Genomic DNA, 11330 nt, shown 5'->3' on the forward strand with positions numbered 1-11330 from the left:
TAATTATTTATGAATTTATTGACTTACTTAACGATATTATGGATTGCAGTTATGAGTTGTCTTTCTTTAATATTTTAAAGAAGTGAAAATAATTATGACGAATAAATAAATCAATTGATAGGTTCTGAACTAGATGCATTAAACTTTTAAAACGTCCTAGCCATCGGCCTTTATTTTACAAAATTTTCTCAGAACAATGGTTTAGTTTTCATTTCACATTATATATACAATAATACTATATGTATGACACCATATGTATAGTATAATATTTTAAGTACCGTATTGATAGTACTGTATTAGGCAATTAATTAAAATTAATTAAAATGCGTAGGCGTTTGTTATATTTTGTGTAATTATTTCATCTTAATCCCCACCCCCCCCACCCCTCAGACATGTAATTTGCCTTGTCGTGTTCGCTTTAGTATTAGTTTTCATCATCGGCTTGTTAGGACTGATACAGATTTACAATTGTAATATTTCTTTTTGGCATGCTCTTTCATTCATTTAGGATGGTTTTCTTATACATAATACATTCCATCTATTGACAATTAAATATCTTAGCAGAAAATGCAAATGTGTAATTAAATTTTATGTTAAAATTGCGTTTATTAAAGAAAGAAAAAACGTGTTCTCCTCTAAGAACCACTAGATCTAAAGGTTAATGAAATGAAAGTGTTGAACCTTTACTGGTCTACGTGTCAGTTATTTGATTTAGCTTGTTGTTTTCAATTAAATTTAGTTTCTAATTAAAAATTAACAATTTTAAACAGCTTAAATAGCAAAGACAATTTCATATACAAATTTAAATTTAAAAAATTAGTACATAGCTCATTCTAACAGAAGGTAATCTTCGGACAAACGGTGATAAGGACATGGAACTAGACCGAATCTCTCTGCCAGACAATGAAGATTGCCTGGTTGTGGGAGACATGAACAGCCACTCTCAGAGCTGGGGTTACCCTGACCTCAGTGCTAAAGGAAAGAAAATTGAAGAATGGCAAGCAGGAAGGCTTACACCTCTAAACAACCCTGATGACAGACCAGCTTTCTAGTCTAGAGCACGGTCGACCTCATCCATCTCAGACACAGCTTGTGCTACAAACGACACCAGCTGAAAACTTTGCTACAAACGACACCAACTGAAAACTTTGCTACAAACGACACCAGCTGAAAACTTTGCTACAAAGGACACCAGCTGAAAACTTTGCTACATTTTACTATTTTTAAATTGTTTTGTTGAGTATTTTAAATAAATTTGTACCTCAGCAAACGACCGGTGTTGGGGTGACACCACATTTAATAAGTTACTATGAAAACTGCTTTTTTCCACTTGAAGTAATAAGAGATCTACATATATAAATCTCTTCAGGGAGACCATAGAAAACACCACACAGCTTACCCACCACCCTCATCCCCACCTGTCAGGTGAGCTGTGGTTCACCCTGAATGTTTACAATCGTAGAGCTGGGTTAGTGACGGCTATTAGGGGCAGAAAATATAGTATTAAACGATTTGAAACGAAGGGGAGGTAACAATTTCTGATTGATCTTTTCTATGTCTGTAAACAGCTGCTTTCACGGGGCGGGAGGGGGGAGGAAGGGCGGTAGGGGGTAGTGTTGAATTCACAAATTATGAATTGCTAATAACCAGAAAAAAAAAACAACTAGATGGCGGCGTATACTACGTCGCGGATCAGCTCGTTTATATAATTTTTGCAAAAACTAATGCCACTTGTTTAATTTGAGGAGGGGGGGGGGGGACATCAAATGCAACTTTCAACAATGTAGTGATCAGAACGAAATACACCACCCACCAAAGTGGATGGGCCTAACATCACATTGAAAAAAATTGCAAATCAATAAATCCTTTGATGATGGAGCGTGGCGGCTAACTAAAATATCAATGCTAAATTTCTTATCGAACATGTCATTAGGTAACAGCCTCCCAGCGTTGAGGTGTGTGTGTGTGGGGGGTGGGGGGGGTGGGAGGGTGACACTAGTAAAACAATAATTGTAAATTAGATGGTGTAAGTTTGCTTCAGTAATTCCAGATAACATGACATCTTAAAATATTTTTTTTGTCGGAGTGGGGGTACACCCGACCTGGTGACGCTACAGCATCTAGGACATAGAGTAAGTACTATTTTCAATTAATTTCTTTTTAAGTAAATTAAAACAACAGAGCTACACGGAGTGTTGTGTCGCAAACTCAGGACTAAATCCAAACAAGTGAAAGAACTCAACTTTCTCATTATTTTTACAACTCAATTTTTTAATTTAGCTAGCTGTTTGCAATTAAAATTTAAACCTGACAATAATCTATAATTACAAAATAAAGGTTAATCAATCATTTTAATAAGAATTAAAAATAATTTTGTTTTAATTTAGACTGTAAACACTGTTTCGTATCTTTTACAATTATTTATGAATTTCTTTGTACATTTAGCCAATTTTAGGAGTAAATTTATAGGTTATCCTTCTTGGTTAATTTAAAATTATGAATGGAAATTACCAAAGATGAATTAATAAAATACATTTTCTTGATTCGGATATAATTAATCTGAAATTTAAATGAGCAAGAGATACGCCTACATTTTCCATATACAAATGTATCTATGAATATAAAGGCTGAAGTGGGAAAAATGTTTCTTAGTTTGTATTTGATAGTCAAATATGTGGCTATGTGATTAAAGTAAACTGACATCTTTCATAAATAAAATAACATTGCTAGTTTGATGCTGTTTTTAGAGACGTTCGAATACAGGCACTTCCTTGTCTTAACTACAGCTCAGTCTTAATTCCTTGTAGCGAACATTAGTAAAGTAAAGTAAAGTAGTTGACGGATACAAAACTGTTTTCTTAAATATTTCTATAAATGTTTTAATTAGAGTAACTGTGACCTAACCTCGGATAAAATGTTAAACCAGAACTGAAATACTTTCATTCACTTTCAGAACTGTGCGTTAGGTATGAGATATCTTTCTTGAATATTTTAAATTAAAGAATTGAAAATAGTTTTGATGAATTAATAAATCAATTGCTAGGTTCTGAACTAGATGCATTAAACTTTTTAAATGTCATAGACACCGGCCTTTATTTTACAAAATTTCAAAGTACACTGTGCTTTTCTCGAAACAATGTTTTAGTTTTCATTTCACGTTATATATATATATATATATATATATATATATATATATATATATATATATATATATATATATATATATCTGAAATAATGTATTTATAATATATGATCTCTCTCTCTCTCTCTCTCGCCAGCCGATCAAACACTATTTTCTATGAAAGACTCAATGAAATTATCAATGACAGAGTCAATGATAACTACCGCTCTCCTGTATTTTTCTCTCGAGAAACTCAATGATAAAGCGTTAGTAGTTATAAAGAGAGAGAGAGTTTATCAAAACGGAAATAATTCAACTCGTTTAATTAATAAAGCGTTAAACGTAATTATTAATTCTTAATTTCTCAGCGATTGATACAATTGTTTAGGGACAATTAAACTATTTTTTAAAAATATAGATCCTCGATCTTCATTTATAATTTATTAATTAAAATAAGATTTTTTAAAAATAATTAAAACAGGTCTTTGTACTATATTATTAAAAAAAAACAACTAATGAATATAATAAATAATTTTGCAAGGTAATCTTTTATAGAACCTACATGATTAACTTTTCTTCTAATAATAAAAAAAAACTCTAAATAAAAACTATTATTCCTACAAATATTAGAGTAGTCTCCCTTGAAAGTTTCTATTCGAATGTATTTTGTGTTAATTTTCGTTATGAAATACAGTTGACTTTTTAAATTAATTATATAAGAAAGCAATCTATCTCTGTGTATATTTATTTAAAAAAATATTATTACAATAATTAGAATGGGTGTTTCTGGTTAAATAGCAATTATTCTCATTCTAAATCTTTGGCTATCGAGTTTCATGGGTTTTTAAATTTAAGATTATGAACACATTGGCTTGACGAAAATGATTATATACACTTAAATACATACTAAAATTTACTTTTGTTAATAAACCTACACTATTTTATGCACACATACAAAAAAGAATATTTTAGCGGCAGTTACAACGTCAAAAAAAAAAGGAAACTCCTTTATACTGAATAGTTCTACGTAACAACAAAAATGTAAAAATACATAGTCCTAGAGCACACTAACACACACACATATATATATATATATATATATATATATATATATATATATATATATATATATATATATATATATATATACGAAGATATGTGTGTGTGTAAGTAGGATGTGTGGTGGGTAGAGAGGCGGGGTGGAAGGAAAGCAGTTTGGCAGGAATAACGGTAGGTAGGAAAGTAGGTAGGCAGGCAGCAGCGCAGGCAGGTTAGTAGATAGGTAGGTACATAGGCAGGGAGTTAGGTATGTAGGTAGGTGGGCCTAGGTAGGAAGGCGCCTCACTCGGTATAGTGAGCGATTATAGTAGCCCATCATATTCATAGCGTTTCGCAATTATTAAAACGAACAAAGGTACCATAGTACTCACGGGAAAACACGGGGAGCTAAATGGAACCCTGCCAGGGCGCCACCAAATCGAATTTTTTTTCGCAGAAACCACCACAGGGGTATTAGCATTAACTTCTCAGATTTGAATGACAAACGAATGAAATCTTTGGTAATGCTTATACAAACAAACCCACATATTCGTTTTTGGGGTGCGGGTTTGTCCACACTGCCGCCTAGACGCACCAAGGCTCATGGTATGAAAGCCTTGAGTGTACGTTAATCAACCTCTGTAATAGTGAGGTAGAACACACATTGCGACCGCCCATGTGTTAGAGACGCGTCCCTTGGCGCTCCAGGGAGCCACTGGTTATACTCCCGCAGGGGCGCCCCTAATTCGGTTTAATTATAAAATGTCGTGTGCCACCGTGTCCCTATTGTAGGGTGCTCTTTAAAGAGGCACTCTCTGTAGAGCCCGGGGCGCTTGCTGTCGCCAACTGCCAGGGCGCCGGCGGGCGCTCATTATTCTACTTAGTGAACATTTATAGTAGCCCATCTAAACCGTAGTGTCGCCCGAGGTGGGTCTTGGCCGCTCTGGGCCACTCAACCGCCAGGGAGCTGGCGGATAAACCTGGTGTAGTTTTATCACTGAATCTCAGAGGCGGAGCACCATTCCAGGCGCCTGGGGACAAATTTTCAATTTGGCGCCCTCCCCCCCCCCTCCCGCCGGAGACAAACTTTCAATTTGGCGTCCCCCCCCCGTATTTTTTAAATATTTATAATGCAAAACTGTAGCTAAAATGAGCTTTTAAATGTTTCCCACCCATTTTGGCGCCCCTAGGGTTGGCGCCCGGGGACATATGTACCCCCCGCCCCCCTCGCTACGCCTCTGCTGAATCTAGTATTACCTATGACCGCAATTGATGAGATAGCCCCTCTGGATTCCCCTCTGGATTCTGAGCTCATAATCGTATAATGAGAGAAATCGAATCCTCCCAGGGTGCCACACTTAAGAATTTTTTTCTTTCTCGAAACCCTTTTCACCAACTCCCCAAAATTTTATGACTCTCGTACGAACAGTGTCAAATTGCATCTGGCTTTTATTTTTATGGAGAAAAATTGCATTGCTTCCTGTCAGAGACCCCAGATCGAATGGGGCGCCAAAAGGGGTAGACATTTTTTTTTAAATCCTCATTCTTCAGTAAAATTTAAGAAAACAGATTTATCCATGACTGATATCCTCAATTATTTTATATAGGGGAGTGAATGTAGGGATGGGCGCCTTTTTGCCAGCGTTTGAATAGGGTTGGCACAACAGTGATAGTTCGCCCCGGGCGCCGGAATAGGTTGCTACACCTCTGCTTCCTGCTAGGGCGCCGCCCTGGCGAAATCTTTCCGGCGGGGTGGGCGTGCGGACACTGTTAAAAGTATATTTTTTTTCTATATAAATTCCGTTTCGTTCGGGGGTGGGGGGGGGTCGATAGACTTTCTTCGGGGGGTGGGGGGGGGATCTACATGGACTACCTACAGGTCCTAACTCGCGACGAGGTACACATTTGTATTAAAACACACATCTAAGACTCAGTGTTTCTTCCAGACTTTTTTCTCCGGGGGGCGGTAGACTTTCTTCGGGGGGGGGGGGGGCGGTAGACTTTCTTCGGGGGGGGGGGGGGCGGACACTGTTAAAAGTATATATTTTCTATATAAATTATATAAATTTCATTTCGTTCGGGGGGGGGGGGGGCGGTAAAAAAAATTCGGGGGAGCAAAGGCCCCCCCCCCCCCCCCCCGAAGAGATGCCTGGAAGAAACTCTAAGACATTTTCCATTTAGGTGGGTTTTGCAGTACAGTGGTTTCTTAAGTCGTGGACAAATGATTGCGCTTATCTCTATTGAGTAGCTATGTATTGTCCTATATTAGACACATTTGTAAATATCTGTCACAATATGGGCATAGAGATGATATAACGATAGCTTATCTTTGCGGACGACGCTAAACTTTGGCATCGACACCACCGCCTACAAGTTCAAATTCGGTCCTTCAGAAATGTTTGAAGTCTCTAGATTAAAACTACTTTTCTCTTTTATGTGCCTAATGACCACATCACAGTCATGCATTTGTTCTGAAAGTCTAAAAACAGAGGCACAAATATATCGTCTAGACTTGGGAGGTCTACAGATTAGGTATTTTGGCAGTTATCTAAGCCTTTGCCTGTTCTGACTCAAAGCCTTATTCTTTCTCTATCGACGCCTTGCGTAACATGGGATTGGGTTTTTAAGGCGGCATAAAGCTTTATGTTCTTCCTTTTTGAGTACACTAGATTAAAAACTAACGTTTTCAGATGCCTAAAGATGTTTAACCACTAATTAATCAGAATAATGGGTCAAGATTTCAATTCTTGGTTTTGGGACACGTTAGTTGCCGGGGTTGAGCTAATGTCGATAGCATAAGGACTGTACCTTGATGCGGGCGTTTTATTTGTTGCCCATCGTAATAATTGAATGGTTGATGGGGCTTCTTCAAGGGTTTGATTTGCCGTAATGTTAATGATATCATGTATGTGAGGCTTTTCTAAGAAGAAAATGCGTTAAAACACTTTTTAGTTATGCTTTTTTAAAATAGGCCTATATTTTACGACAACATAATCGTAATGAACAATAAAATGAATTTAAACAACTTTAGAATACACCTGTTTCGGCTAACATGAATGTTATTCTTCAAACTTGTAATGTTAAACGTGTCTTTTTCGCATTTTCGACTTATAAGCAATACAGTAAATTCCGATAACTTCCATATGCGTACAAGCAATGGCGTAGGCGAGGAGGGGTTTAATAGTGATTTAATAATGATACTTTCTTAACCCTCTACTGGACATCATGTTTGGTACCTTGCCCCCGGCAACTGGGTGGATTTGGATTACACCCAAGTTTTACTTCATAGTAAATGACTTCAGTTTTAATTATTGGAGTTGGTAGCAACATTGACACAGTTGAAGGTATTCAGAACAAGGTGGCCAGGGGAAATCACATTAATTAGTATAAAATTTACCATTACTAACAATAGGCCTTACTTAATTGTTTAATGTTGCTGGATATTAAGCCTGGTAGGTATTTATGTTTATTAATTTGTACAGAAACAAAAAAAGGATTCCCAAACAAAGTTTTATTTTTCAGAAATAAAGAAAATGATACAAATCAATAAAGAACAGTTTTCAAAAGAATTTGTATAAAAGTAATTATTATAAAATAAGAATATAGCATTGCATAGATAAAAATAAAATACTTGACACAAACAATATGAGGAATATTTTTTATCAGAGAGGAGAAAAATATATGATGTAGTTTGAAAATAATAATGTACAGAATGTAGCTTTTGCAGATTAAAATGAAAATTCTCATGCCTATATAATTTATTGAGTAAATGAAGCAAGGCCCAAAACACTAGGCTAAATACTATGCATGGGACAGGCATTGAAAACTACAAATTGCATAAAGTGAAGGTTACCCTATTTATTGGCTATATCCACAGTAAAGATTTATGGCTTTATTACCTGCTTGTAAAATTGTTAAGGAAAAAGTGAAGTATTGTTAACGGCACATGTTGTCATTTTTGTGTTCTCGGCACATGTTGCCATTTTGTGTGTTCTGGGAACATGTTGCCATTTTGTGTGTTCTGGGCACATAATGACATTTTGTGTGTTCTGGGAACATGTTGCCATTTTGTGAGTTCATGGAACATGTTGACATTGTTTGGCTGTGTTCTGGGAACATGTTGCCATTATTTGGCTGTGTTCTGGGAACATGTTGCCATTTTGTGTGTTCTGGGAACATGTTGCCATTTTGTGTGTTCTGGGAACATGTTGAAATTATGTGGCTGTGTTCTGGGAACATGTTTGTTTCATTTCTAAATATTATAATAAAACATTTTTAGAAATTCTATATTAGGAATTGTGTATATATATAAATTTATATATTTAATAAGACAATTGGATGAATTATAATAAACAGCAAAAATGATTCAAATAAGTTTAGAAGTATTTGGTTTGATGTCCCAACAGTGAACTGTATTCCGAGCTTGTTTCCCTAGTGATAACCCATCTTTTTTGTGCCACCCTTCCAATCAAATATCCAGCTTTTTCTTGGCCTGTATCATATTGCTGGTTATAGACTTGCTTGATTTGTGTATCACAATATGATTTTGAATGTTCTTCTGTAAATGAAATAAAGACAAAATATTTTGAAATATTCTTTTGTGGAACTAGCAAGAGAAATACATTACAAATTATTATTACTATCTCTACTATTTCTTTACTATAACTAATTACTTTGAAAAGATAAAGCACTAAACATGATGAATAACAAGAAACAAACAATATCAGCAAATATTATAGATTTAAAATTGTGTTCATTCATATTGAAGATTAATGAAGTAGACTATCAATATTTACCCTCTTGATAGCTGATACTTTGATTTGATGTCTTTACTTTAAGCTTACACATCAGTCTCTGTGTGGTAAAATATGAAATAATATGCTTCAATAAAACTGTTTCAGTATATTAATCATATTAGATAAGTACATAGTTTTGAGCTCTATAACAATATGTGTTTCAATTATCTATCAAATATAATACCCTCTATGTTTTACAACTCACTGATTTATTAGAATTTAAGAAAAGACAATAATTAATAAAATATTTAGGATTAAAATCCATTATATTTATTTTAACATATAATGCTATCTCTTGCTATAATAATTACTTTAAAAAATGGGTTATGCCTATAGTACAGTTACCTGAGGATGAAACTAGGCACAGTGTATAGTCCACGGAGACTGATTAATATCCCTTGTAATTGAACATCAGTTGTAGTTATGAAATCTGGATGGCCAAACACACACTCATAGTCCTGAAAAGCAATTTACACATAGATTAGCAAGAATATCTCACAAATTATTAAATTAAAGCTAACCCCTATTTAGTGCAATCCATCAAAGTAGTAGCATTTTTGTTAAGTTGTAGACAAAATACAAAGTAATGTTTATTCTGTGATTTACATACTTTTATAAAATAGCAATATATATATATATATATATATATATATATATATATATATATATATATTCATTGTAAATTTTAGTTATGTCTTGCTATTAAATTTATTTACTCGACTGATCTAAACTCACTTTATTTAAACATAATATAGTGGATAAGTATAGTGATTTTATTATTCAGCAATAAATAGCAGGCCTAAAAATTTTTAAATAGTAACGTTTGCGAATGAACACATTAAATTCTATGTATTTCCATTTCTATGTCTTTCCCAACTTGATGCATATTACTAACCAAGCATTAAACTATAGTCCTAAACCTGACTCTAATTATCATTTATCGGACAACCTGAACCTTTGCGATACCATGTTATAATATATTATTTTAAAAAAGAGCTTACCACTTATTACTAAAATCAATTGTTTTTAGTATTAACTGAGCCGCATACTATTTGCTCCTATTGTCATCACCAGAAATCCAGTATGTTGGCAAAGATTAGTCTCTAAGTTCCCTGCAACCTCCTTCCTCTTGAGTGCGGAAAACACTGAAATTATTAATCATTATTTCATTATGCCTAATAGTTTAAAGGTAGTATTAAAGTAGTACTAAATAGTATGCGTCTTAGTTACTATAGGTCTAATGATAATTATTATTGTGTATGCTTACATGCTTTAAGTTTTATGCACAATATTGGTATATAATATATAGTCTATAGTATATAGCCTAAGCTATAGAGTATATAGGCCTATAAGCCTAAATATAACAGCAGCTTGAATAATGCTCATTAGCATGCATTCACTATAAACTATAAAGATAAACAAATATTTCAATTTAATTTAATTGTAACTAATAATAGTAAATAGGCTTTTTTCTTGTGGTAACAAATTTAAAGTATAGGGCAGTACAGTTATAGTATAGGCCTACTAGATTCTATATTTAAGTATGTGGGCTTTTAATTCCAATGCACCACAATAGATACCACACATGATCAAGCTGGACCTCTGATCTAAAGATTTAATAATTGGGCCTAACAAACAGTGAAACTACAATAAAAATCATGTAAATTACTAATTTAACCTTCTTACCTCCGCTTCTCTAGATCTAGATGGGTTTTCTTTTTATGCAGCCGTATGATTAGATTCTAGAATCTAGACTATATTCTAATAAACATGAAATAACTACTAACCAGAACACTAGATCTAAATTTCTATATTCTAAGAAATATGTATTAAACCTATAGGCCTAATATTTATTTTAAATTCCTATGCGATGTGTCGTGAACTGTAGGTTTCATGTTATTTTTGTAATGGCGGAAATCAGTTTAAAATTTCGTTTCCTTCCTTTTGTTATTCTATTTATAGATTCAAAAGTCGGAGCAATTATCATTGAGTTTGTCGGCTGATCCACACAGGAAGTGACCGTATATCTATTAGTTACTCAGTGATCCTATCATTGACAGATACAGAGATAGCCATTCGCATGGGGTGCTCTCGCACTCTCTCTCTCTCTCTCTCTCTCTCTCTCTCTCTCTCTCTCTCTATATATATATATATATATATATATATATATATATATATATATATATATATATTATAATTTATTATCTACAGTGCCATATATAAAGTGCCGTATTTATAGTACTGTATTAGGTCACACGTTTAAAAGGTAAAAAATACTACTATCAGTGTCGGTTTGGTGTAGGGGGTAGATGACAAGGTAAAAACTGAAACCTTGTTCTAGCTTTACCCGCCCCTGATCTGCTGTGTGATTTTTC

General features: G+C 34.3%; 1 long non-coding RNA gene across 1 annotated transcript; it reads right to left on the reverse strand.

The window, feature by feature from the left end:
• Positions 1-8557: 8557 nt before the first annotated feature.
• On the reverse strand, positions 8558-10967 carry LOC131952659 (uncharacterized). Its single transcript, XR_009388554.1, has 5 exons — positions 10642-10967; positions 9957-10100; positions 9301-9413; positions 8956-9013; positions 8558-8717 (listed from the first exon to the last, which is right to left on the reverse strand). It is a non-coding gene; the product is annotated as an uncharacterized LOC131952659 (long non-coding RNA).
• Between the last annotated feature and the right edge of the window lie 363 nt (positions 10968-11330).

This window comes from Physella acuta, unplaced genomic scaffold (genome assembly GCF_028476545.2).
Source record: "Physella acuta isolate Inbredline_101_S28 unplaced genomic scaffold, ASM2847654v3 ptg000884l, whole genome shotgun sequence".
Taxonomy (NCBI): domain Eukaryota; kingdom Metazoa; phylum Mollusca; class Gastropoda; family Physidae; genus Physella; species Physella acuta.